Source organism: Schistocerca piceifrons, chromosome 2 (genome assembly GCF_021461385.2).
Source record: "Schistocerca piceifrons isolate TAMUIC-IGC-003096 chromosome 2, iqSchPice1.1, whole genome shotgun sequence".
NCBI lineage: Eukaryota > Metazoa > Arthropoda > Insecta > Orthoptera > Acrididae > Schistocerca > Schistocerca piceifrons.
In genome coordinates, this window is record NC_060139.1 from 4140410 (window position 1) to 4155317 (window position 14908).

At 42.7% G+C, this 14908-nt stretch overlaps 1 protein-coding gene across 2 annotated transcripts in view; it reads left to right on the forward strand.

Moving 5' to 3' along the window:
* Window positions 1–14908, forward strand: part of LOC124775090 (ATP-binding cassette subfamily C member 4-like) — a 254271-nt gene that overhangs the window by 500 nt on the left and 238863 nt on the right. The window lies entirely within an intron of this gene.

Consider the following 14908-nt stretch of genomic DNA (forward strand, 5'->3'; position numbering starts at 1 on the left):
AATTAACTTTCTGTTTAGAATGCTGCAATGCTGTTTGTAGAGTCTAACGCTACATTAGTCGCTAACGACGTGAGGACTGTCACTTGAAGTCCTCATAACATGGAAGTGCATCGGCCTACCTTAACGATACTTTACATGAGAGAAGTATGGTTTTAAGTGTAATAAACCAAACGTTACACTGAACTAGAGCTATAGAAAATATTACGAGGAACAAAACAAAAACACGGGGAGGAGGGAGGGGAGAGAGAGAGAGAGAGAGAGAGAGAGAGAGAGAGAGAGAGAGAGAGAGAATCCCTTGAAATGCTGCTAACATCAAAGCACCAACTGATAAACTTTGTACTGGAGGTGCCGGTTCGGAAAAAATTTTTTTTCTACGGCAACCATGAGTGGGGAGGGGACGGAAGGGGGGGGGGGGTAGACTCTGCAACTGTGACGTACTTGTAGTTAGTTCCTCGTAACATTTATACTTATAAGATCTCAAAAGAAATCATTAGCATCCGCAGCTGTATACTGGCGCTGATAACCCTTTGGTCTAATAAGACAGCTCTTACTCTGTAGGCTAACATGAAACGCTAAATTTTGTCCAGTAAATAATTTAAGAAATTGGGTTTCATCAAATAGAGCTTCATGAACTTCTTGCGCCTAGTTCTCACAACACACTAATAGAGGGAAAAAGATTCAATAGAAATAATGTTGTGGAACCCCATTGCATTTTTCGGTGTTTCCATACCATGTATGTACATAATATCCGTCAAAATAATCGTCGGGGGCTTATCCATTGCCCAACATAAGTTTTCTGAATTTAACGTGCACTTCTGTTTGACGAATAGTATGTTAAACACCGGTATGGCAAAGTGCATTTACATATGGCGCGAACGTAAACATTAGCTACGATAGAGGTCAGCCAGCTATAAAACCTTTGACACGTATTTATCTTCGCCAACTCTCAACCAAATTGTCACATTTCAGCCAAATGTAGATCTCAGGCTGCGCTATAAATCAGTGAGGACGAAAAGCGTAAGGGGTGGGGGAGGCAAGGGTCTGTATCACTCTAGCCCAACACTTCATCTGTCTATGTATGCAGCAGGCTGTTTTGACCTTGGAATGTACACTGAATTATCATCGCCTGCCTTAACTAAGAACTACTCTGCAGTTCAATCAAACCAGCGAGGTACTGCCAGAGCTCATTCGATAACTTTTTCCACACAGCTATTACACGCCTTTCGATGGGCTCTTGCTAAGACCTTTAAAAATCAGTTTTGCAGCTGGGCTCCGATGGCGTCCTAAGATGCGGCTTGTTTTGCTTGGGCCCTAAATAGGCATTGGATGATGCAGTAAGCCAAACTCATCCGGAGCGGTTCAGATCCCCTTCTGGCCAGTCAGATTTGTTTTCCGTGGCTTCTGTAAACAGCTCTGAAAAGGAGGCAGAGTTCCTTCTCCAGTGTGACACCGTCATCGACCGAGCGTCTGTTGCTTATCTTCCAGTTTGTAACGATTGTTGCGAATCTAAAGGAGGTGCCTGTAGTTCAAAATCTAAACGAGCTAGTCGCTTGTTGATAGTTTAGTCGCAAACCTGTGGGTATCAGCTTTCTTCCTGCCTGCTAATATTTTGTTCTCCACTTGAAGCAATTGGTTCTGCACAGTAGAAAAAACACTAGTTTGGAGAATCAAAGCTAGTTTCCTGGGCTTGAAACATCTGAGCTAAAGGGATTAGGAATTATTTTGAGATGACTCTGCAGAAATACTATCGTGCTTTGTATCATACTAAGTTGTTCACACCTGGAAATGTAGCGATGTACCTGTAATGCCACTTGTTTGATATTTTGACTGCAACAAGTGACAATGTGGCAAGGCAAGCTTCACAGATGACGTCCACCTTTTTGCCGATGGAATCCCGAGGCAAAAAGGAAGCTGACGAAAGAAAGTTAAGAAAAAATGCAGTCGCAAATTTTTGCATGGTGCTACGATTGTCTCCTGAACAACATACTAAACATACTGACCAGTGTGATACGAGCGTTGGAATGCGGGTGAGTTTAAATGTCATTTTGTTTTTCTCGAATGACACACACACACAGTGGCTTCTAGCGAAAATGTGTCCAGTACAAAATTAAAGTACATAAATATCGTACAAAAAGATCATTCCTGTTTACTCTAATAGTTTACACAATGCAGAAGATGGAAAAATAGCAGATAAACATATTCCAGCGGTGTAGAATTGATGTTCATCTGTAAATGGAGGGGGTTAAAAAATACTAATTGAGTGTACCAGTAGAGCCATATTAAGGGATTAAATGTGTTGTGGGCGTGTAACAGGGTTGGAGAGGTGAGATGTGCGGGGTAGAAGTGCGAAGGGAAGGCAGGTAGCTGGATTCGTTCATGCTTTTCCATCCTTCAGAGGTCTGTAGACTAAAGGCAGTGCAAGTCATTCCCCACGATGTCACAGGAAGCAACTGCAGGGTGTTTCAGGAAGCTGTACGGTCCCTACACTGTGCGCCTAATGAATCATTTGCGACGCAGTGTGCAGGCAAGCTTCTGGAAGGTTTATTTAATGCAAAATGCTTTACCACTACATGGAATGCAGATATGAGTTACTAATAACACTAAAGCATGTAATGCACATGGACAGAATCCACATTAATATCTGCACACAGTTCTACACTGCTAGAGGAGAAATTCTTAGTCATCCCGAACGGCAGCTGTAGCGAGTGATCTTCCGGAAATGGCGACTTTCCCCACCTTCCGTGCTGCTCGCTTTTCGGTTTACAGACAATACCTCCCTAGCGTTTCTTTAAAGTTCTCTTATGTGAGTAGACAAAATAGTAACTGAGCTCGTGTTTATATAGTGAAGTTGTTTTCGGTTTGAGTACTTACTTGCTGTTATGCAGAAAAACTCAACTGCTGCAACTGTCGACTGTATACCACATCGAAGAGCCTGTTCCAAGTGTAACTTGCTATCAGTATCTATTCGACAAAGTCTGCTTCATTACCTCCACTTTCACTGGCTGGAATATTTTTACACCATGATAGGTATCAATTGCATCACCCCATTCTCAGCTCTCCCGAAATCTGAAAAGGTCGAAAGGCCTAAATTTTCTCTCTGCAACAGAAGTAGGTCACCTAGGGATTATAGAACTTCTTATATTTAAACAGATCCAACAATGCATTACAATAGATTACTGCTCTGGATTTGATCAATCCCATTGTCAGATATATTCACACACATCTCGGAAGATATGAAAGAAGAGCAGTAACTTTTGGTCATTCACTAATTCACCACCACTGACAAAAACGCAGCAGCAGGATGCAACATTTACCAATCCAATCCTCCCCCCCCCCCCCCCAACTACGAAGGTCACTGACCTCACCACATTTACAAATTACACAGGAATACACAGTAGCTTACTTAACTGCAGATAAGTACTCACCTAATAAACTGAAAATAAGTCCACTATATAAACACGAGCCTGGTGTGTTTTTTTTATTTCTCACATAAGAGAACTGTACAGGAAATCCTGGGTAGATATAGCCTGTCTGTAAGCTGAAAAGCGAGCAACGCTCATGGTGGGGAAGTTGTATTTTCCAGGAAAACATTACTACCGTACAGGATGGCTCAGAATCACTCTTCTCTAGCTGTCTTTAACTGTGTGTAGAGATTTGCGTAGACTCTGTCCATATGCATTACCTGCATTAGTGTTATTAGTAACGCATGTCTGCATTCCACGTAGTGTTAACGCATTTTGTGCTAAATAAACGCTCTGCAGGCATGTCGGCACACTGTCTGCAGTGATTCACGAGGTACGCTGTGAGCGGTCCATATAATTTCGTGAAATATCTACATCTACATGGGTACTGTGGAAATCACATTTAAGTGCCTGGCAGAGGTTTCATCGAACCACCTTCACAATTTTCTATTATTCCACTCTCGTATAGCGCGCGGAAAGAATGAACAATTATATCTTTCCGCGCGATATACTGTCAGTCGTATCTGGTAAGGATCCCACACCACGCAGCAGTATTCTAAAAGAGGACGGACAAGCGTAGTGTAGGAAGTCTCCTTAGTAGGTCTGTTACATTTTCTATGTGTCCTGCCAATAAAAAGCAGTCTTCGGTTAGCCTTCCCCACAACATTTACTGTGTGTTCCTTCCGATTTAAGTTCTTAAGTGTAATACCTAGGTATTTAGTTGAATTTACGGCCTTTAGATTAGATTGATTTATCGTGTAACCGAAGTTAGAGTTCCTTTTGGCACTCACGTGTATGACCTCACACTTTTCGTAGTTGCTTCTTGTGACGTAGTGGGGCAGATAGTGGCGAGTCACCGCCTCGACCTGCGACCTGCAGCCTGCAGACCTGTGGAGAAGTGCATGACAACATGGCGACCTGCCTCCCCAGGCGCTTCTGCTCCACACGTCGCCACTCTTACACCCCCAGGACACGATTTATCCCTCAATATGGCTCTGCTCCATTTAGATGTGGTAAACACATTTACTATTAACTTTTAACTCCATTTAAAGACACAAATTATTTACCGTTAGAACAATAGTTTTAATAATCTGCGATTTTTCCATCCCTCGTACTCGGTATCTATTACCGCCAGAGAAAAAATGTATTTTTTTGTGCGAAATGTGATGTAATTTTTGTCTAGAAAGTCGTGGTTTTAGAGTTGCTAGAAGATAAATACAGGGTGTTTCAAAAATGACCGGCATATTTGAAACGGCAATAAAAACTAAACGAGCAGCGATAGAAATACACCGTTTGTTGCAATATGCTTGGGACAACAGTACATTTTCAGGCAGACAAACTTTCGAAATTACAGTAGTTACAATTTTCAACAACAGATGGCGCTGCGGTCTGGGAAACTCTATAGTACGATATCTTCCACATATCCACCATGCGTAGCAATAACATGGCGTAGTCTCTGAATGAAATTACCCGAAACCTTTGACAACGTGTCTGGCGGAATGGCTTCACATGCAGATGAGATGTACTGCTTCAGCTGTTCAATTGTTTCTGGATTCTGGCGGTACACCTGGTCTTTCAAGTGTCCCCACAGAAAGAAGTCACAGGGGTTCATGTCTGGCGAATAGGGAGGCCAATCCACGCCGCCTCCTGTATGTTTCGGATAGGCCAAAGCAATCACACGATCATCGAAATATTCATTCAGTAAATTAAAGACGTCGGGCGTGCAATGTGGCCGGGCACCATCTTTCATAAACCACGAGGTGTTCGCAGTGTCGTCTAAGGCAGTTTGTACCGCCACAAATTCACGAAGAATGTCCAGATAGCGTGATGCAGTAATCGTTTCAGATCTGAAAAATGGGCCAATGATTCCTTTGGATGAAATGGCGGCCCAGACCAGTACTTTTTGAGGATGCAGGGATGATGGGACTGCAACATGGGGCGTTTCGGTTCCCCATATGCGCCAATTCTGTCTATTGACGAAGCCGTCCAGGTAAAAATAAGCTTCGTCAGTAAACCAAATGCTGCCCACATGCATATCGCCGTCATCAATCCTGTGCACTATATCGTTAGCGAATGTCTCTCGTGCAGCAATGGTAGCGGCGCTGAGGGGTTGCTGCGATTGAATTTTGTACGGATAGAGGTGTAAACTCTGGCGCGTGAGACGATACGTGGACATTGGCGTCATTTGGACCGCAGCTGCAACACGGCGAACGGAAACCCGAGGCCGCTGTTGGATCACCTGCTGCACTAGCTGCGCGTTGCCCTCTGTGGTTGCCGTATGCGGTCGCCCTACCTTTCCAGCACGTTCATCCGTCACGTTCCCAGTCCTTTGAAATTTTTCAAACAGATCCTTTATTGTATCGCTTTTCAGTCCTTTGGTTACATTAAACCTCCATTGATAACTTCGTCTTGTTGCAACAACACTGTGTTCTAGGTGGTGGAATTCCAACACCAGAAAAATCCTCTGTTCTAAGGAATAAACCATGTTGTCTACAGCACACTTGCACGTTGTGAACAGCACACGCTTACAGCAGAAAGACGACGTACAGAATGGCGCACCCACAGACTGCGTTGTCTTCTATATCTTTCACATCACTTGCAGCGCCATCTGTTGTTGAAAATTGTAACTACTGTAATTTCGAAAGTTTGTCTGCCTGAAAATGTACTGTTGTCCCAAGCATATTGCAACAAACGGTGTATTTCTATCGCTGCTCGTTTAGTTTTTATTGCCGTTTCAAATATACCGGTCATTTTTGAAACACCCTGTATAAGACAGTGACATTCAAGCAGCTCCTCCCCCCCCCCCTCTCCCCTCCTGTCAGGATTGTAGTATGATGTCCAAAAATTTGCGACTACACGATTTTCTCCGGTAGTAGACCTTTCCTGGTCTTCGTGTACTGGGATAACACTGGAAATTTGTCATAAGAAATTGTCTTGTTTGACTGCAGTTAATGTTGAGTTTGATGCATCGCTCCACAATTTTTTGCAATATGGATCACTCTTTAGCAGGGAACATATATTAAACATCTCAAGATTGAATTATAAGCACTTCTTGCCGTCGCATTTGCCCTGTCTACCCGTTGTCTATTGATTATACTGATTGTATTGGCGCAAAAAAATTACTAAAACTGTTGGTCGTGATGCTTTAGTTCACGATTTTTTGTCTGTCTTGAGCCTTGTTTACCTTTCAAAAAGTTTGACAAAAACCTATCAACTGAGTGGCAGTGTTGAGTAATGCTGCCACCCGCCGAAAAAATGACGTGTACCCGAAATTAAAGTAATGAAACGGCAATGGAAATTAGTGTCTGCCGCAGATATCTTCAATTAGTGGCGGTGTCTTCCCAGAGACGCATCAAAGTACAACCAAGTTCGTCTCTCCCACATCCAGGAAGTTTACCGTGAGGCAGCGTTGGAGTTTTGCGATGTCAGCCTTCAGGCACAGCGCAAGAACCCCGTAAGTCACTGGCGCTCCGCTGATCGATTTTGCCGAAACCTGTCCAGTCGTCGGGGCAAGTTACTGAGTGAGCAGTCGCGCTTCAATACTGCACGACAAATATTGCGTTGGTAGTGCCCATAGCTTCTTTTGTGTCGAGATCATTTTCCGTGACCCAGTTTGGTCCGCGAACGGTGACGAAGTGCAGTTAAATCTACAGGCCACTGAACAATCTTAGATAAGTAACAAATGCGGTTGGCGGTTCTGATCTGTAGGTGACGTTTCCCCTTCCTTGCACTAGGAGTAATTTTCAGTAGCACTCTGAAAACAAAGGACAGCTTTCGTTTTCTTCCTGATCGTCTTATCCTCTGCCTCTCGATATGTAAATGTGTTTTTGATGCAATCTTAAGTTATACGAAATAGTACCGTCTCCAAGCAGCGATTCGGCAAGTTACGTACTCGTGAATATGCTTGAGCCTTGATAAGTTGAGGCTTGTGCAAGTTGCGAATGAGAGAAGGTATTCAGATATGAAAGACGAGTGTTTGTCCTTTACATCTGGAGGGAGAGGAAAAGTTAGGAGGGCAGGACTGTTTATCATTTCCGTGTGTGGTATTAGTGTTTGAGTGCTAATATCTCATGAAATGTAGCCACCATGTTGGGCCTGTTGGTAATATGTTCGTCGTGTGTTATTGGTTCGGATTTTTAGTGGGAAGGGTTCCGGTTAGGTTTGGATAGTGTTTGTCATAAGTATTATAGTTGTGAATGAATCGTCAGGTTAAGATCTCGAAGAATGCACAGATAGTGTTTCCCATAATTATTACAAGAGCTTCTGCGGAGATGAGGTGCCAGCGACGGCACGAGTGGATGAAAGTCAAGGTGTTTAGTTGTAGGAGCTGTTTTGAGATTGGCCGGCCGGAGTGCCGAGCGGTTCTAGGCGCTTCAGTCTGGAATCGCGCGACCGCTACGGTCACAGGTTCGACTCTTGTCTCTGGCATTGATGTGTGTGATGTCCATAGGTTAGTTAGGTTTAAGTACTTCTAAGTTCTAGGGCACTGATGACCTCAGATGTTAAGTCTCATAGTGCTCAGAGCCATTTGAACCATTTTGTTTTGAGACTGGTGTGTCCTGCCGTTTGCTGCTGCGAGCTGCTTTGCAGATCTGCTACACACCCTGTTAATGATGACGCTCGTGGTTTTCCAACAGTCAATTTCGGCTTCTTGGAACTTCACTGAAGACTTCCCTAGTGCCAGGTCCCGTCTGTTTCCTTTTCTGCAGCTGATGTATCGTGACAAGGACCTGTAGGAGCAGGGACGTACGGATCATCTGCCCCGCCTGCGCTGTTTCCAGCCGTTTGTAATTACGATAACGTCACGTGCTACATGGAAAAACTTTGCGTAAAGGAGGAGAAAAAAATTTTCAGTGCTGCTGTTAAGACATCTTTACTCGGCTGATCACCAGACGTGGTTTCGCTGAGAAAGCCTGGATTCTCGAACTTCACTTTCTTTTCAAAATTAATTTTGTTAGAGAGAATGGTGAGATATGTAATCAAGGGAAGTCGGAAAATACTGGAAAAAAACTTCTTACATATGATTGGAAGTGTCGTCCGCATGGAATTATTTGCTCTGACAAACGTAAGCGCGTCGCAGATGTGACTGAAATACACCCGGCGGGAGGCATAAAATCTCCCCCATGTGTAAGGCTGAAACTGGAACTCCGCTTGAACAATTACGAATGACCGGCGACGACAGCGCGCACAAACTAAATGGGTCATGGTCGACTTTAAAGGAAATCGATGCCAAAGCGAAGAGCGAACTTTCATGTGACGTCTCTTCCGCAACTCGTATAGTTTTCGTCACAAAGTGCTTCCTTAAGGAACTAACAGAAGTTACTTGATCTTTACTGCCTTCTAGAAAACACCACCGGAAATATTGCAGAGAAAACGTATTCATCTTACATTCCGAGAGAAACATCGCGAAAGTAGAGTTACGAACATTTTTCACTTATCACTGCAGTTCTTTTCTCTGGCTCAGTAATCTCCATTGGCTTCAAATGCCATGTATGTGCGATAAAAGATCATCAGATATGCTGCCTATGAACTGTTGTTAATAAATAAATAAATAAAGGAGAATTAAAGGTGAAGAACTTTTAATCCAGTTCCTGCTTCAGCGGTATATGGAGAAGGGTCACTGAGAAATAAGAGGCTGTCATGCCGTATCCCTTCTGGCCTCAAGAAACCTAAAGAATCACTGAAAAATTTGGCAACAGTGGAATGATTTACTCGGGCGAGTATTAGTGCACTTCCATAGTACCAACTACAGCACTACACACGCACTGTCTCGATGCATACATGGTTTCAATAGAAATACGTAAGTTGTCGTGCTGAAGTGTATTCCGAATATTAAAAGTTACTTCCTGAAAACTGTTGCATAATGTTTTCGCGCCGTGTAGTTTTGTCTAGTACCCTTTGTGTGTTTGTTTTCTAATCTCCTGAAATTGTACGAAGCTGCACACTATTAAATTTCCACAACAGCGCATCGGAATCTCTTAATGCTTTGCAAGGGAACCGTACGAACTTCCCCCATTCCCTTAGCAGATTTGATTCATATTGACTGGGTATGTAGGGGGGGGGGGGGGGGGAGGCAGGACTAAGAGTTCAGCTTACGTGAACAGGAAGACGCGACTATCGAGAAGATGGTGTTTCTGAATTATAGACGTGCTTATGTAGGAATGTATAGAGAGTCCGAAGCCGAGCGAGTAAATGCGTAGCTCCGTAAGTGCAATGTCTGTCTGATCAAATTCCACTGCCGGTGCATATTTTTTTATTCCCACGTCATTCTGGCGAATTTATTGTGACTGAGAGTTCTCAATATTTAATGACTCATTTATTGTCACACCTTTATGTTGGAAAAAGGTAGACAAATGTTTCCTGTAAGGAGACTGGATACAAAACCAGGAGACAAGAGCTTTCAGTCAAATCATTATAGTCATTTTATTTTAAATTATTGTATCTACAATTGTGAAAAGTATGTCTAAACCTATGGAGCACTGCATGAACGCACGAAAGCGGTTAATACTGATCACAGAAACATGGAAAAGGATAATTATTATGACAGCACGTGTTATGGAAGCCGAATTTTTGCGTGAGAATGGTTCTTTCAGTCTGTGTGTTGCAAAACAAACTTGGTTTATATTTCCAAACGGTTCTTCGTCAGCTCACATTTTCGTCGCGCACCACGCTTATCTCTTAGAATCAGGGCAATGAAAATAAAAAACAAGTACCGGAAGCGTGATTCAATCCAGAAACTTCGCGTTTATAAAACTAAGCGGTTACTCGCTTGGCTACGGACTTCTTGAACGCTATAAACCGTAGGTGGTGGTAGACACGTATAGATTTCAACCTCGAGTTTTCAGAAAACGTTGAGAGTTGTCTCTTCCGGTTTACGTATGTTGGAGTGCTCACACACCCTGTCAAAATAAATTGGCGAGGGAGAGTTCGTACGGTTCCCCTGTAAGCACAGGTCTTTGAAAAATGTACCACTACAACACCATCGTTCCCCAACGGTGCTTTTTAACATATTTCTATTTTAACTCATTTATTCTTGAACCTCTCCTTACTCCGCGTGGTATTAGGTTTCTGCAAGTCATAGCTTTTCGTCGCAGAAAGTCTATTTCGCGCACCAAACAAAATAACTTTCAAATTGAGTTCTCGTTAAAATATGATGTTTTAATATAAATATTTTCTTACAAAATTAACATCAGTTAGCACAAAAAGTTAAGTACTTGTCTAGGCGTGTTTTACGAAGTGTAATATTTCTGCTTATCTCTGAAAGTGTGGAGAAATACACGCATTTTGCTTAGAAATTTGGGCTTAAGTGTTAAAACGCTGCGATAGTCTCACCGACTTTATTGCGGGAAACGTTCAGCGAGATGACGCTTCCAGGCGTCCACCATGTAAGCAACGTGCATAAATTCCAAGCAGCTTACTGCACTCCTCCCTCTATCACCTAAATGTTTCACCATCCACTCTCTTCCCTCAGAATGTGTCCCATTGAACGATCCTTTTTTTAGTAAAGTTGCCTCACTGATTTTTCTCAACAAGAAATCAGTACCTCATCTTGGTTATTAGATTCACCCATCTAATCTTTGGCAGCACGTTTCAAAAGCTACTGTTCCCTACTACGTTTCACTTTTCTATATGGCTCTGAGCACTATGGGACTAAACATCTGACGTCATCAGTCCCCTAGAACTTAGAACTACTTAAACCTAACTAACCTAAGGACATCACACACATTCATGCCCGAGGCAGGATTCGAACCTGCGACCGTAGCAGTCACGCGGTGCCGGACTGAAGTGCCTAGAACCGCACGATCACCACGGCCGGCACTTCTAAGTATACCTTCTAGACTAATGCACTCGGTGGCTTCTACACTAAAATTTTCCTTTTGTAAATGCTTTTCCTATTTCCAGTCTGCATTTTTCATCTTGTAACTTGTTTCCTTGGTACTGTCCATTCCGTTCAGCAGCTCTTCAGACGCCTGACCAAATTCCAATTTCGTGGGCAAGCAGCTTGGTTACTTTTCCACATTCAGCCTTTGTTTACTAGACGGCACAGAATGGATGACACCGCGGATAGAGTGCAATGCTGCCCCTCTATCATCAGCCACAGAATACTAGTATCTTAAACGATAATGGTATTAGAGATGGGATTATAAGTTTGTGAGTGTCGTTAGAATTAAGTAGCCTGCGTGTATAATTGGTATTAAAAATACCCTGAAAGGACTATTTTACGTCGAACAATTTCTTAGAAATTTTAAGATAAGGGATCATTTAAGAACTAAACCTCAAATGGTGATAAGAATATAGTATTATTGGGAACAGCAGAATACATTAAGATGTGTACTAGCTGGCTTATGAAATACATCCGCATTGCTACCTGATAAGCAAAATTACCTGAAAACAAGTGTAAGCTCCTTATTTTTATGATTTAGGACTACAGTCCGCATGTGTTTCCCCACGCAGGTATCATGATCAATTGTGAAAAAACAAACTACATTGCTGGAACGATAGTATTTCATTAATCACCTCAAGTACAGACTGTCAGAACGTCTTATCTATTTTCTTATTGTCCGTCGTTCCCTGTAACTGCACTTAAAGTTCTGCGGGTGGCTTGACTGAGAATGTTTCATCTCTAACAGAGTATAATTTTCATACAGCGTAAAATGTGTTCCACACAGCTGGTAGTCATTAGCGCTTTACTTCCCAATACGTTTTTATTATTTAATTGGGCATTAGAAATTGAGTTACTTATGGAACATAAGGCAAACCCACGTTTCTAGCATTTGTAGACTTAGAGAAAGCTTTTGACAATGTTGACTAGAATACTCTCTTTCAAATTCTAAAGGTGGCAGGGGTAAAATACAGGGAGCGAAAGGCTATTTACAATTTGTACAGAAACAAGATAGCAGTCATAAGAGTCGAGGGGTATGAAAGGGAAGCAGTGGTTGGGAAGGGAGTGAGACAGGTTTGTAGCCTATCCCCGATGTTATTCACTCTGTATATTGAGCAAGCAGTAAAGGAAACAAAAGAAAAATTCGGAGTAGGTGTTAAAATCCATGGGGAAGAAATAAAAACTTCGAGGTTCGCCGATGACATTGTAATTCTGTCAGAGACAGCAAAGGACTTGGAAGAGCAGTTGAACGGAATGGATGGTGTCTTGAAGGGAGGATATAAGATGAACATCAACAAAAGCAAAACGAGGATAATGGAATGTAGTCGAGTTAAGTCGGGTGATGCTGAGGGTATTAGATTAGGAAATGAGACACTTAAAGTAGTAAAGGAGTTTTGCTATTTGGGAAGCAAAATAACTGATGATGGACGAAGTAGAGAGGATATAAAATGTAGACTGGCAATGGGAAGGAAAGCGTTTCTGAAGAAGAGAAACTTGTTAACATTGAGTATTGATTTGTCAGGAAGTTGTTTCAGAAAGTATTTGTATGCAGTGTGTCCATGTATGGAAGTGAAACATGGATGATAAATATTTTGGACAAGAAGAGAATAGAAGCTTTTGAAATGTGGTGCTACAGAAGAATGCTGATCATTAGATGGGTAGATCACATAACTAATGAGGTACTGATTAGAATTGGGGAGGAGTTTGTGGCACAACTTGACTAGAAGAAGGGACCGGTTGGTAGGACATGTTCTGAGGCATCAAGGGATCACCAATTTAGTGTTGGAGGGCAGCGTGGAGGGTAAAAATCGTAGAGGGAGACCAAGAGATGAATAAACTAGCAGGTTCAGAAGGATGTAAGCTGCAGTACGTACTGGGAGATGAAGCAGCTTGCACAGGTAAGAGTAGCATGGAGAGCTGCATCAAACCAGTCTCAGGACTGAAGACCACAACAACAAACAATGGAACATATTTCGGCTGCACGTGTCTGGCATCACGCGACTACACAACGTTCTGAACTACGACGTGCACAATATCCCAACATTCACCAATTAAACTGACTCACGCTCTCTCGTTTAGCCTCACTTGACATTAGCGACAAAAGAGGCCTCTGCTGTGCACGAAGTAGATACTACAGGCGTAACCGCGCTTTGTGTTGAGTATGATTCTCTGTTGTTGCTTTACCGTGTTTGCTAGACTTGGGCAGAACATCGTATTACAAAAAATAAAATTTGGTGCTTGTAATAGTGACGTTGTGAGATGCGCCGCTTTCGATGTTACGTTACAGAATAATAATCACTGAAAGTGCAGACAGATCTAAGGATTTTAGCTCTCGGAAGATACGATAGGCGCCATCATGGTTTTTACACTATGCTAGCACCCTATGCAATGACCGGTGAACTGGGCAACCCGAATGGTGTGCGTTCTAGACACTGAATTAAGTCTCCGAAATTGTGCAAATAATGTGAACAATTTGCCTTAAGCATTGAGAATGCGATTTTCACTCTGTAGCGGAGTGTACGCTGATATGAAACCTCCTGCCAGATTAAAACTGTTTGCCGGACCGAGTCTCGAACTCGGGACTTTGCCTACCAGCGCACATCCGCTGCATAGTGAAAATCGCATTCTGGAAACCTCCCCCAGGCTGTGGCTAAGCCATGTCTCCGCAATATCCGTTCTTCCAGGAGTGCTAGTTCAGCAAGGTTCACAGGAGAGCTTCTGTGAAGTTTGGAAGGTAGGAGACGAGGTACTGGTAAGATTGAAGCTGTGAGGACGGGGCGTGAGTCGTGCTTGGGTGCTCAGATGGAAGAGCACTTGCCTGCGAAAGGCAAAGGTCCCGAGTTGGAGTCTCGGTCCGGCACACAGTTTTAATCTGCCTCGAGCATTGTTTCACTTTCAGGTATCGAGAAAAAGTAGTGAAGCTGATCGGCACTCATTCAGCACATTCTTGTCGTTGATGCAATAAATATGGCAAAACTGACAGTAGCGGGAAGAGTTCGTGGTCACAGCGCATGTATCGACGGGACTAAAATTAGCGATTTCAAAATTTCGCTCGCTATTTCGTTGCAATGTAAACGTGGAAGACCAAGAACGAAGTGTTCGGATTAGAAAGGGTATAAGTTAGGGACGTAGTCTTTGGCCCCTACTGTGCAACCTAAACATCGAAGTAGCTCTGAACAAAATAAGAGGTTCAATAGTGGAATTAAAATTAAAGGTGAAAGGATATGAGTGGTGATCAGTCGTAGATGAAATTGCTATCCTGAAATTGGAGAATTGTTACAGGACGTACTGAATGGAATGAACAATCTAATGAGTACAGAATGTGGACTAAGAATGAATCGAAGAAAGAAAAAAGTAATGAGAAGTAGTAGAAATGAGAACAGCGAGAAATTAAATATCAGGATTGGTGATCACTAAGTACTTAAAGTTAAGGAATTTTGCTGGCTAGCGAGCAAAACGTCATGACGGACAGAGCAAGGAGGACATAAAGACTACCATTGGCAGAAGCGGCATTTCTGGCCAAGAGAAATATATTAGTATCAAACATCCGCAGTAATTTGAGGAA